This window comes from Sceloporus occidentalis, unplaced genomic scaffold (genome assembly GCF_023333645.1).
Source record: "Sceloporus occidentalis isolate IW3139 unplaced genomic scaffold, rSceOcc1.0.p SCAF_5, whole genome shotgun sequence".
NCBI classification, from domain to species: domain Eukaryota; kingdom Metazoa; phylum Chordata; class Lepidosauria; order Squamata; family Phrynosomatidae; genus Sceloporus; species Sceloporus occidentalis.
In genome coordinates, this window is record NW_028316985.1 from 65,497,042 (window position 1) to 65,511,303 (window position 14,262).

General features: G+C 37.5%; 2 protein-coding genes across 5 annotated transcripts in view; one reads left to right on the forward strand and one right to left on the reverse strand.

Annotated features, from left to right (window-relative positions):
* Positions 1-14,262, reverse strand: part of IMMP2L (inner mitochondrial membrane peptidase subunit 2) — a 625,477-nt gene that overhangs the window by 335,989 nt on the left and 275,226 nt on the right. The window lies entirely within an intron of this gene.
* The window catches only part of LRRN3 (leucine rich repeat neuronal 3), a 53,965-nt gene that overhangs the window by 22,274 nt on the left and 17,429 nt on the right, over positions 1-14,262 (forward strand). The window contains exon 2 of one of the 2 annotated variants that reach the window (XM_089524299.1): positions 11,558-11,825. The exons of the other annotated variant lie outside the window; for it this stretch is intronic. The gene's annotated coding sequence lies outside the window, so the exon portion shown is untranslated. The remainder of the gene's footprint in view (positions 1-11,557; positions 11,826-14,262) is intronic. 2 annotated transcript variants of the gene reach the window in all.

Below are 14,262 nucleotides of genomic sequence, written 5' to 3' on the forward strand. Positions count from 1 at the left end.
AGACATATGCAGGCTTTCAGAACTTAAAGCATCAAAGGTGGCAGCCAGGCACAAACCTTGTAGGGAATAATAAAATACAGGCTTACAAATATGCCTGGAAGTATTTTTGTTCACCTGGATATCAAGACTTCTAATGCTAAATACATTGAGAGTTACTGTAAATATTTATTGTGCAAGTAGAAGAAAGCAGTTTGCATCTAAAGACAGAGCTCCCCGTTATGCATAATATGGGAAAATTGGGATCTGGTGCCTGACAGTGTCTAAAAGGAAGTATTCAAGAAATGAATCTTTGGCCTGTTTCTAATTCAGGAAACTGAGTGTGGAAGTTATCCTCCATCCCTCTGGGACATGCAATATTTCCTACAGCTAGGTTAATTCAACCACAGTATGTCCCAATATTTCCCAGACTAAGAAGAAGGAATTTAGCAAGCAAAGAGTCTGAGGCATTCGCAGACTTAATTTTCAACTGGGTTTAGTCACAGGTCCAGTTTTCACTATCATGTGACAAAGATCCCCTTGGAATAAACTGAAGTCCATTTTTCTCAACATTCAGTAATTTTACATAATTTGTCTATTTCTGAGATTAGAAAGAAGAATTTCCAAGTTAAACAGTGTGCTTTTAAGATAAGCTTGAGGCAAGCTTTGATGCAGAAACATAGTTTTCCCTCTTAAAGAAGCATGTTTCCTCTTCTCTCTTAGTAGAAAACATTAGAAGCAGATATTCATGTGCTTTCTTCTTTATTTTGTACATATGAAAAGTCTGGGATTTTGGTCTGGCCAAAAACCTACTGAGAACTAGCACTGCTGCCAAGGCAAAATGTGTAGTTGGGACCTCTTCCCATAGCAACATACATTATATCCACTTTCTGGGGGTGCTGAATTTATTTTATAGTAAATAAATAATTATTATTGTGCTCCTTCCTTCCCTCAGCTTTGTCTTGACCATGAAAACTCAAGTCTCAAGGGATGAAAAGAGTCCCCCATCTTCATTCATCTATTATTTTGTCTTCTGAGCTCTGTTCTCCAGCTGATGTCTCACCATCTCCCAGTCTCACTATGTTCTGTTCTTCCTCATCCTTCATGCTTTTGTTCTGCATGAAGATTTGAAACTGGAGCTGCAAAGATTCAATTCCCTTTTCTCCTATTGTGAGGTGTGAACAGATGGACAAACTTCTGTTGCCTTCTGGTTACTCTTGGAAAAGGACAGGGGATAAAAATCAGAGAAATCTGGCAGTTACTCTGTGCTTCTGCCAACATAGCAACAAGGCAAGGCCTCCTCTCACAAACAACCATCAGTAGATGTTTAGATAGACAAACATCCACATTGGAGACAGTAACAGTAACTTGTGCAGACATTTATTTATGGTGATAGCAACAGCTGTCTCTGCCTAGTTTCTTGGTGTATTTCAGAGCCTTAAAAAACATATTTTGTACTTATAAAAAAAACCCACAGACTTTTGGGGTAAGAAGTAAACCTCTTTTTCTGACATTTTTTGTCTATTCAACTGATGAACTCTACTTTGGCACAACTCTATCTTGTTGTTATCATCACATTGATTTATGCCCTGTATCCCCCTCCCAAAACTTGTTCTCAAGAAGTATTTGGTTAATCAAGATCAGAAAAAGCAAAATATATAGTGTAACGTTCATCATCATGTCCTCATAACAAACATTCATTTATGGGTGGGTGGCCTTTTCCTTAACTCTCATTTATTTGGAAGTTCATCTTGCACAATGGTCTTCCATTTCCCATTTATGAGGAAGAACAAAATGCAAGCACCATCATCAGACAGTAATTCTTGAAACACCAAACCAAAAGAATGACCGCAGTTTTAGAACTAATCAATACAGAGTCATAGTGACTCACCTTTAGAAGTAGCTGATTAAATTATTATTCTTGCATTTAATTTAATCAAACTGAAGAACTGAAAAGCAACATATACAAATAGCATGTTTGTATTCCCTTGGGCTACAAACAGAGAGCAATCAGTTCTAGAATAATTGGAGAAAAATTGTACTGTGTTCAGAAGAGAATAGCAAAGCATTCATCTCATTCTCTTATTCAACAAGTCCACAAAAAGTCATTTGCTTAATGGCATTTCTAATGTGCTATGTATTCAAACTACCACTCTGAGTATGAGGAAGAAAAACAATTATCAAGGATGTGACTCCTAATAAAATATAACCAAAGGTAAGCAGTTTCTGCAAATTGCAGTTCCTGCAAATTGCATTTTAAAATGTCTTTTTGCTCCTTACTTATCATTATGGTTGGGCTTTGTGTGTATATATATGTGTGTGTGTATGTGTGTGTGTGTGTGTGTGTGTGTGTGTGTGTGTGTGTGTGTCTTATGGTTTAAAATACATTTTACTGCTACCTAAATAAAACATTCTAACACTAATATTGAAAAGATTGAAAATTAAATAAGCAAACATACCTATTTTAAAAATTTATTTTAAAAACAAGAAGACAAGTCTAAAATTGAATATTGTGCGAAATCACCTAAACTTTTGGCAATTTTTCAGCTGTGTGTAATACAGAAACTGGGAGATGATATTCAGATTTGGAAGGTCAAGGGATCTTGAGTCACATCTAGGAGTCAAGACAGAACAACGTTTGTCCTCAGGGGACATTTCTTTACATCCACCAACTAGACTGCATAAAGCTGTACTCAGGGCTCTTTATTTTGTTGAGCAAGAATGTTGTGTCTGGTGCTTTGAGCTGTGTTCATATTCTATGGAAAGAGCAGCACTAAAGTTAGACCCACAATTACTGTCCCAGCAATTTGAAATTATATGGATAAAATAAAGATGGTTTTCAAAAAAGCAAAGATATTCCCAGAATCATACAGTGAAGGTCTGATACAGATTCATAAGCATGACATCACGGATCAATACTATCAGGTACATCATCAATACAGCAAGACTCCTCCAGAGGCCCACCACTATGACCCTCATGAGGCAGCCAAATGCCACCTTAGCAAGAGGGACTAAGGGCCTCTGCAGAGCAGCAAAAAATACATTGGAGTGGAGTAGGAGCATGGCGATCGCATGCCGCATGCCCCGACTCTGTTCCGACGCTGGCTCACGTCACACACCTGACCAAACAGCAGGTGGCGTCACACCATTTCTTTGCTGCAGTATTTAGACACGCTGCATCAAGGAGATCCCCAAAAGCTGCTGCCGCTGTGGTAAAAGTGGCTTTTTGACACTCTAAAAAGGAGCGGCCAACTGCCAGATAAGGCTGTGGTGTGGCATGTGGTTGCTGCAGCTCATGCTCAGTTGTATATCTTTGTTCTTTAGGATCTTTTCTAATTCTTTTGTAGCTGCCTTCCCCATTCCTTGTCTTCTGATTTCTTGACTGCAGTCCCCATTCTTATCAATATTTGATCCCGTATGAGAACTCTTTTACTATTTCTATTTCTTCATTGTCTAGGTTGCATTTGTGTAGCTTCTCCGTGGTCATTATTTCTGTTTTCTTTATGTTCAACAGTAACTCTGCCTTTGCACTTTCTTCCTTGATCATTCTTAGTAGTTGTTCTAGGTCTGCAATGTTTTCTGCTAATAATATGGTGTTGTCTGCATATGTTAGATTGTTGATATTCCTATCTCCTATTTTCACTCCTCCTTCTGTGCCCAAACCTGATTTCCACATGTAAGTTGAACAGACAGAATGAAAGGATGCAGCTTTGTCTGACCCCTCTGCCAACTGGGAATCATTCTGTTTCTCCGTGTTCTGTTGTAACAGTAGACTTTTGTCCTAAGTACAGATTCCCCATGAATCTGTTTTCAGATTAAGTGGCACGGCCATGTTTTTAAGGGTGTTCCATATAGTCTTTCATGATCTATGCAGTGAAAGGCTTTGCTGTAGTCTATAAAACACATGCTGATTTTCTTTTGGAATTCCTTAGTGCACTCCACTAGCCACTGTATTTGCACTGTGGTCCTTAGTGCCTCTTCCTTTCCTGAACCCTACTTGGCCCTCTGGAATTTCTCTCTCCATGTATGGTTGGACTGGTATAACTGTCCTACCACCCAAATTATAGGCTGAAATGAGGAAAGTTTGGGGGATATATTTTGGTGTAGTAGATCTGTGAACTCCATTCACTTCTGGAAGTCCAAGTGAAATCTTGGGCTCAGAATTCTTTAATTCACTGTATTAAGCTTCAATTGGTCAGTACACACAGAGAGAGGAGAGAGAGAGAAAAAGAAGGATATTGCTGAAGTGGTGAAATTACAGGACATTTTGAGTACATGGGTATCTCTCATTATATTGCCTTTTATTTGATAGCATAATAAATTTTAGGATGAAGCAGAAATTTGTTATTCTAATTTATAGTGAATAAATTCTTAATTTACCATCTGCAGTAGTAAATTAGTTACAACAAATAAGTAAAAATAAATACATAGTTAAAATTACCACTAATTTTTTAAACAAAATAAAGCTTATTGTTCAGATGAAATTGGCTTCTGTTTCAAAAATTCACGGTCTCAATCTTTTATTTGCTTTTACTTCCAAAAAGAATTCCCCCCCAAATAATGACTTTGTATTGCGTATAACATTTTAAACAGCACTTTAAGATTAACACCCACAAATAAATATTTCCAAGATAAAGGACTACTTATAAGATAAAGGTGTACTAGAAATGAAAACTACATTCAAGAAAAACATGGACTATGTATTTATGGGCTTTCAAGGGACAAAAATCATTTTAAGTGGTGAGGTACCAAAATAATAATCCTGATTATGAGTTTCTATAAATGCTATTCCTGCTCTGATTAAATGTCACAGACACAGACGTGTTATTTAAAAGCCAGTGAGGCATAATTTGATAGCGATAATGAAACTTCCCAAAGATTTGTTTTACAAATACTGTTCCTTCCATATTGAAAAGCCTTCTCAATGTAACACCTCTTTATTTTACTGGGAGGCCAAACCTGCAACATTTATGATCCTGGCTACAGTTTGTTGCTCCTGGGAAATTATGGGGGCCACAGAAAAAGTGCCAAAAATGCTACCCCATCTTGAGTCAAAAAGAGATATATAGTCAGCCGGTCTTATCCATGGATTCTTTATCCATGGATTCAAGTATCCACAACTTGAAAATATTCAAAAAAATGTATGTATTTCAAAAAGACAACTTTGATTTTGCCATTTTATATAAGAGGTCACCATTTTACTATCCATTGTATTTAATGGGACTTAAACATTCATGGATTTTGGTATCCATGAGGGTTCCTGGAACCAAACACCAGCAGAAACCAAGGGCTCCCACTGCACTTCCATTAAAAAGTGGTCCAGGGCAATCAGAGGGAGTTGAGGATCCTGTGCCGAAATGTACACATCAGGCATGTAGAGTGAATGAATAAATGTGGAGCAGAGCAGATCACCATATTCCCATCTTGCATTTCAGACCACAAACTAGGCTAAGTGCAATTGCTCTTAGCCCAACCAAAGTAAACCCATTGATTCAATTGCTGAATAGTAAATCAACATTTATTTAAATTTAATTACTTCAGTAGGTGTACTCTAGTTGGGACTAGAAATTGGATTTAGGCCTTAATGTGGCCACACATTAGGTCTTAATATGTTGCCAAATAACCTACATAGCAAATTGGGTGCATTCAGCATTCCCACAAGGATTTCACATCTGCTAAACACAACATGGCCCCATGGGGGAATCTACATTCTCAACATGCCAGTATTCTCAATTTGTTTGTATACAATAGTCCTATGAAATTCGGTAGATTTTACTTGCATTTAATTTATTTATTTTGTCTGTGTGCTCAGTGTGTTTAAAGTTGAAAGCTGCTTTGTCACTGTGCAGACTCACCACAATTGTAGGTCACAAGTGAACTGCTATGAATTGAGATACAAGGCATCCTAATTTTGTAATACTCAGTATAAGCTTCAGCTGATAACTATTGGTGCCTGTAAAGATGGAGACCCTTAGTCAAACATGACTATGCATACTTAATTTAGCTACAGAAAAGTGTGCACACATGGCTGTTCACAAACACGTGTGTGTGCATGAAATACAGTCAGCCCATAGTCTCTGTGAGGGTTCCATCTTGGATCCCATCCATGGATGTGACAAACCACTGAACCTCAAGTACTGTGGCTTTTAATGGTGGTGCATGTGCAACCATGCTGCCACAGCAGCATACACTTGCTGTCATTAGGGTCAATGGGGCTTGCCATCCGTGGATGCTCAAATCTGCAAATGGCAATCCCACATTGGAGCTGGCTGGCTGTAATATACAGTTGGATACTTGATCACAGTAACTGTAGAAAAGGAGAGCTAAGGACATTTAAGCCAGTTATATAAATATATATGCATGTGAACTGCCCCCTCCCCCAAACTAGCTATACAATAAAGCTATATTAGGTAAGAAGTACATTTGACATGGTAGTTGCATTATGAGCATAGCATATGAATACATTTAACCATGGACAACAATACTTTCACCAGAATGATTGGCTGTGCATACTTCTGTGTCTCAGGACAGTTTGAATACTGGGTTCTAAAACATAATCACCAGAAAATAAATTAAAAACAAAAATAAAACAAAAACCTCTTTCTGGACATCCTTGAGTAAATATAAGACCGCTTTAATCAGCATAACCACTTCAACAGCATTTTTTATCTTGTAATCATTTTTCAATGAACCACAAACTACTTCTGTGTTGTTGATGTTGCATGGCTTCACAACATTTCATACCTATGGCAAACATATCACATGGCTGAGAGGGGAATCGAACCCTGATCTCCAGAATCATAATCCAACATTCAAAAAACTGCACTACACTGGTTCTGTATATCACTGGGGGGGGGGGGGGGAGTTGAGATTTGGCTTTGTCATGGGAAGCAGAGGAAATGTTCCAAAGTGATTTGTCACGTTGTGTGGTGATCTACTGGTCAGAGAGAAACAGTTTTTAAAAAATGCTATATGGCACATACAAGCCCCTGGCCTTACCTAAAGTAAACCTTTGGACCCTGCCATGTTACACCTAGAAGTATTTTGGTATATTAACCAATACAGGTAACCCTCTTCATATGGATTTGCAATGTGTATACAAAATTCATATGCCTACATTTGAGCACTAACAATAAATATTTAACAGCTAAATCTACAGCACTTTGGTTAATTAACAAGGGGTAGTCATTTCATTTTTCTGCAAAGTTGTGCAACATTTTAATTTTCAAAGTATGCACTTAAAATTCAATGCATTATAAAGTACATATAAAAGATGACATACTGTATATACTCATCTATAAATCTAGAAATTTTAGTCAAAAATTTGACCCCCAAAACCTGGGACAACTTATCCACAGGTCAATGTAAATACTGTACTTCAACTCATAGAAAAGGGAATTGTGTCCTGGTAGCACTGACACCCCCCCCCCCCCCGCTCTACTCTCTCATCTATCCAGCCTTTAGGCTGAGTACAAACAGTTATGCCTGCCAGAAATTTGTAGGTTCTTTGGCATCATTTTGCTTTGCTTCATCATTTAGATCCTTTAATGAATGCCCCTACGTCTTACCCTCAGTCTATCCATGGACCATATAAAAATCCATAATTTTGGTCCCAAAACCTGCCCTTGACCTATACATGAGGTTGGCATATAGTCGAGTATATATAGTAGTTCAGGGGAGACTACAAAATATACGTCAGAAAAGGTATACTTTGCAGTTGGAACAGAACTGAAATTATTCTGGACAGTGGCATTGCAATAGAGCAAAATACATTAATGTGTATATAAATGGCAAATGAAAATGAAGGTACAGATATTAGCATTAGATTAAAATTTAGCCTTTAGTCCACACATCAGTGTGGGAAACAATAGTCTACCTTGTTCAAAAATTAATTTATCTTTCAGGGTTTTTTTTTAAAGCTCCATTTCAGCTTCATACACCTTCATTACTATATGCCATTATATTATATTTTATATATTTTGTGAGCATTATTAATAGTATTGTTGCTTTATCAGGAAGAAAACTAAGAGAAAAGTAGGTTTTGTTTTGTGATGCTATCAAGAAAAAAATTTCAAGTAAGACATGTAAGCCCCCGTTTCTATGGTGGTTCAGACTTGAGTACCAGGTAATAGTAGAACAGCACCAAGTGTTCCTACAAGCATATTGTAAATGGGTCTCTAACAACCTCAAATCATCCTGCTGATATCTTTTATTGTGTGTTTCTATTTACACAATGAAAAATATATGCCAGATCCCAGGAAGAAAATGGCTTGATGTTCCAATCATAACCAGGAAAAAAGCATATCAGTTGTGTCCGGAGAATCAGAAATGTCAAAGAGCTTAAGCACATTGATATAATCATGCAAAGATGACAGGCTCATTCAGGTTTGGAAAAATCATTTGTTTTGCCAATCATGTACAAAAATCAACTGAACATGCAATGCCATTAATGAAGTACTCAGCTGAGCAAAAACTATAATTAAAAATAAATACAAATCATTTTTTCTGTAATTAGATATGGCTATATTGGTACAAGCTGGTAATTTATGAGCATGTAAAAAAATCACTCCAGCTAATGTAAAACACTGCAGAGACCAGAACTTCAATTTCTGAGCTTTTACAAAAAGCATTCTAATGATTAATATCCGCTTTGCCAATTATCACTTGTCAGTTCTAGTGTCCCACAACTGCCTTTGCAACTATCCAGATGTCTTAAGTAAATGCAAAAAACACTCATTTATGCTTATTGCTCCATGGTGAATCCACTGTATTATCCCTTCTAGACCAAGATATTTATTAAATTTATTTCAACGACTATCAAATAAATGCACCTTTTATGGATGGTTCCCTAGTGTAAACACATTTAGACTGGCCTAAGTATAATTAAACACACTTAACTTTCTTTGGGGTATGTGCTTCTTGATGCAGTGACTGGAAACGATGCAAATAGTTCAACAAATCTCTCATTGTATTTATTTCCTCATTTGCATTTGTTGTAATTAACATTTTGCTGTATGTATCCAAATTTCTGAAATTTGAGATCTATCACAAACCTCTAGAACCCCAATAGCTTTCCAAACACATCACAACTAATAGATTTGTGGGTTTAAAAAAAGCTTCAGGATCTGCCCTACACATACAGAGAAAAAGTAAACGCAGAGCAATGTTCTTTCCAAACTATTTACAAAACATCTCCAAAAAAGGGAAGTTTGAGGGTAAAAAAGAATGATGCTCCAGCAGGTCAACTTGGATTACAATTTAAAGTTTGGAAATATTTGTTTTGTCATTTGCATGACTTTGATGGCTTCCAGAAGTAACTGAACAAATTTGTGAAGGATGGTATTATCAGTAGCTACTAGTGATGGTTGATATATACTTTGTACAGTATGCCTGTGTGCATCAGCTGGGAATACAACCAGATAGGTTCTCCAGAATGTGAGCTTCCCACAGGCAACTAGCTGGACACTGTTGTGAACAGAATACAAGACCTGATGGGTCTGTGTTTTGATCCAGCCTGACTCTGATGATCTCAAGGGCTCAGCTCCAATTTGGGTGATCTGGCCTGAACCCTTGGTTTTGCAGCTAGCCTTGGGCATATAGCAGTTTACTGTCAGTGAAATATCTTTCATAGGGATTCTCTGTTTCATAGGAATAGTAGTGATAAAGTATATGGTAAACATGGTAATATCTCTCTTTATTTAATTCATGAGGAAAACATCCAAAGAGTTCCCCATGGTATATAACATCCCAATTGCTCATTTTATCAAAATAATCCTGTGAGTTATGTCACCGGAGCTGCATCCACACTGCAGAAATAATCCAATTTCACACCACTGCCATGTCTCAAGACTCTGGCATTCTGGGAATTATAGTTTTGTGAGATATTTAGCCTTCTCTGTCTGAAAGCACTGGTGCCACAACAAACTACAGTTCCCAGAATTCCATAGTATTGAGCCATGGCAGTTAAAATGGTGTCAAGCTGGATTATTTCTGCAACATGGGTGCAGCCCCAGTGAGATTCATAGATGAATACCAACTTGGACCTTGGTTTCCCACCTTTTACAGATGGTCACTGTATAACATAGGAAATATAACATCATGCTCACTCTCTTGCATGTTTGTATGTTTGTGTGGTTGTGTGTTGTCATTCACATTAGAATGCTGGCAGCCCTTAATTAACTTTGTAAATGCCTGAAATCCTCTCTCTCCTCCTTGCTTTTTAGACCCAGGGTAGTGATTATCAGCAAAACACAAAATATGCATTGCTGGATAGTAGGGAAAGGAAACCCAAACTAAATTTCTATGATTTTAAGCCAGCTGAACATTAAGGATGCTGCCAAATATTAAATGAATGAATAGCCGGTTAAATGAGCCCAATCAGATAAGTGCTGTGCCGGCAAAAGTCTGAAATTAATAAGACTGATGAATGGGTGAGAGCCGCCCCATGTATCCTGTGCTTGATTCAGTGGTGTCTTTGATGCCATAGCAGTTCCCTAACAAAATGATACTATGCATGCCGCTGCATCTGCCTTTTCCATTATATCTATGGTTGCTAATGGCCTATAGTCTAAACAGTTATAAACTACATAACTATCTTTGGTTAAATATATGTGGTTTTTTGTCCTTATTTTACTAGCCAGCTTAGATGTAATTAAGCCTGTAAAAATCAATGCAAGAGTTTCATGTTCTTCAGGAGTTTACCTGGGGCAAGAATGGGAACTCTCTGTAAGGAGATACATTTGGCCTTAAACCTAGACAGTATGCATAGACCAAGTAAACCTGCATAGACCCAGTGAACATTTTCTGAAGGCCACAGAAGAATTTAAACAGTTTGAATGGAACAATATAGAACTCTTTAACAGTGCAGAACTCTTGTCTCTCTTTAAAACAATTAGAAACATTCATTAGGGCTTTTCTTGAAAGTTATGGGGGCTTCTTCTTCACTATCAAAGAAGATGATGCTCCCGTTTGGTTGTGTACTGAATTCACCCTATATTTAGTGATACACTAATTGATATATTTAGTTCTCAGCTTTTCAGGCAAGCACCGATGAGCGTGGGTTTTAGAAATTTCCCTCTCTGCAGCTGCACTGTGCTATCAGCCCAATGTTTCCCTAGCTATAATTCTCACAATTTTCATTCCCCCTCCCCTTTTAATTTTGGCTGCCACACAAAATAACTGAAATTTGCCATCATTTTAGGTAAAATGATGCAGTAAGCATAAATACTGACTGATTCCTCTGCATAATCATGTTGCTTGATACACATCAAGCCAGCTGCTCAAGCTCCTTTTTTGTACAGTCACGTCTCTGTACAGGTTGACTTCCACAAATGTTATTCCATAGAGTGAATTTTTCTTAAAACTAAGAATCCATCACTTGTTACTTGATATTTGGTGACAAGCTTCTTGAATGGGTGAACTGGTTAAATTGAAAAATAATCTTTGAAGAGATAAGGATAGTCCTGTCTGTAGTACTGCATATGTGATGGCCAATTCATACTAAGCAAGCAAATGAGTTATTAAAATGCATGTGTCAACCAAAACACAATGTAAATATAAAAGGGCACATTTTTCATTACAGGAAAGAAAACCCACCATTTGGAAATCCATGAAAGTAAACTCCATATTACAGGTCACTATACTTCACACTTCAGCAACCATAACCCACGGAAACACCATTTATGAAGGTCATGAGACCCTCAGGAAAGATTGGATACGGGTGTAAGGACCTAGCAGCAAGAGAGAAGAATAAGTGTACTTGGAGTGGGGCAAACAATATCTGTCTGCATACTGATAATTTTCCTCCAGTCATCTCATCCCTCCTGCTTTAGCTGGTTAGTTGGGTTAAGGTGAGAGACAGTGGCTTGCCCTGTATTATTCCAGAAATATATTCAAAACACATGCATTATTCTGGAATGATTTTTAATTTACAACCATTTATAAACTAGTACCACAAAAGTGAAGATTATTTAGACAGTCTAAGTAGAAAACATTTTCCATTTCTTCCTTTTAACCAAAACTATACTACAGTATCACACACACACACACACACACACACACTCACACACCATGTCCATGGGACTGGTACTTGTTTCACTTACCCATTTCCAAAAAAAAACACCCCAATAGGGCATTTTCTAGGTCCTTTAATTTGATTCTATCATTTAAAAAATATTTATTAAACACACACACACACATATATAAATGTAAATATCATCCCAACAAAAAGTACATCCACAACAAATTAACTCACACTCTATAAAAGTAAGCATTTTTATTGTTTTAGTCCACTGGTGGCCTATTTTCCCTTATGTTGTTCTTATCACCTCTTCCTTTTCCTGCGGATCATGTTCATAACTCTCTCCTTACTCCTTCTTCCATTTTCTATCTTTAGCTCTCTTAATTCCTGCATTTTTAATCTTTCTTCTTATCCCATTTCTCACCTAATTTCTTTCTTACTTCTCTTCTATTTCGTTTGAATTTATCATTGCTTCCAGCAGGAATTGATCACAGAGTCATGCGGGATGATCCTAGACATTCCTCAAGAGCTGTTCTCTCTAGGAATCTCTAGGTCCTTCACCACGTTTGGATGGTATGCAAAGACTACAGAATTGCACTATGTACTCTGTCCATGGTGGACAGAAGAAACTTGCTAAGAAACTGCATGATAGGTTTGCCTTAGGGTCACCATAAGTCAGAAACAACTTGAAGGCATACTACAACAAACACTGTCCATAGAGAAAGAGATGCAAATACAAGTCATATACACATGCACATATGTCACTAAAAGGAGTCTAGTCACACTCTAAAATTCTTTAATACCTTTGCTTCCAAAATTCCATCCAGTTTCAAAGACACAAATCTCATCCTCCACTGCCAGCTCTCCAGAACATCACTTCTGAGCAGTTCTGCATTTAGACTAAGTATAATCAATTTGTATAATATCATCCATAAAACTTATTTTGCCTAAGATTCTTTATTTGGTTTAATGGACTGAATGCGGGACTGGGAGTCTGGGAGACTAGTGTTTGTATTACTGCTTGAACATAGAAACTGGGTGATCTTGGATAACTCCTACTGTCTCAGCCTTATAGGAAGGGAACAACAAACCCACTCTGAACAAAACTTGCTAAACAAATCCTGTGATAGGGTCACCTTATGGTCATTATAAGAAGGAAGTGACCTGAAAGTAAATGACAAACAGGGGTAGAAACTGTGTGACCCTCCAGACATTCTTAAGCTACATCTTACAGCATGTGTCACCTCTGGCTAGGGCAGTTGGGAGATGCAGTTTAATAACATCTGGGGGATGCATGTTCTTGACCAGTCAAACTGTGAACTGCTTGACAGCTTATTGGTGTAGTTTCTTACATCAGTAGCAGGGAGCAGGATCAGACAGGTCTCTGTTTTGTTTTATTATTTTAACAATACAGTATCTGAAACTGCCAGTAGCAGTACATTTCATCTTGCAGTCCTGTCATATACATTCTCCATCTTGTATGGTAGTGATAAGGTCCTGTTGTCTATCACACAAATTGGATGGAAGTGTTTACTCAAACAATATGTAACTGTCTGTCAACAAGAGCATTTACATGTAAACCGTAAACAGACCACAACTGTAACATTTGAAACACGTCTTCCTCGATGGTTCCTTGAAGGACACATATTATATTAGAATAAATAAAACTGATTAACTATTCAAAGCTTTGGTTTTTCATTAAAAATGCTCACAGAAGTAGCATCTGGCTGCAATGAAGTCAAAGGCAATATTGAATTCTTTATAACACAGGAGCAAACCTGAGTTTACCATCACTTAAGTTTATTATGAGGAAAATGTTTCTGCATATAACATATTGGCTAAATTATGGGAGGTGGACAATTCTTCCATCCAAAATTCCTAGTTCTTTGCTAGGATTCCTCCAGAAACTCTCATAGTATATGTTTGAAAGCAAATGGGCATAGTGCCTGTTGAAAAGATATGTACTGCTGCACCTACGAAGTATTAGGCTTGATTTTATTTTTAAAAGCTTGAAAGCTTTGATGAAATACAATCTTCCTTCCCCAGTTTTGTGAGATGTGATCTGGGCCCTTAATACCTGTGTACTTTTTTGTTGTTGGGCCCCTGTAAGTCATTTTCTATTTATAGTGGCCATAAAATGATCCTCTCATGGGGCTTTCTTGACAAGATTGTTCTGAGGATGTTTGCCTTTCCTTTTTCTGAGGCTGAGAGAGTGTGACTTGTTCAAGGTCACCCAGTGGGTTTCCATGGCTGAGCAGGGATTCAAA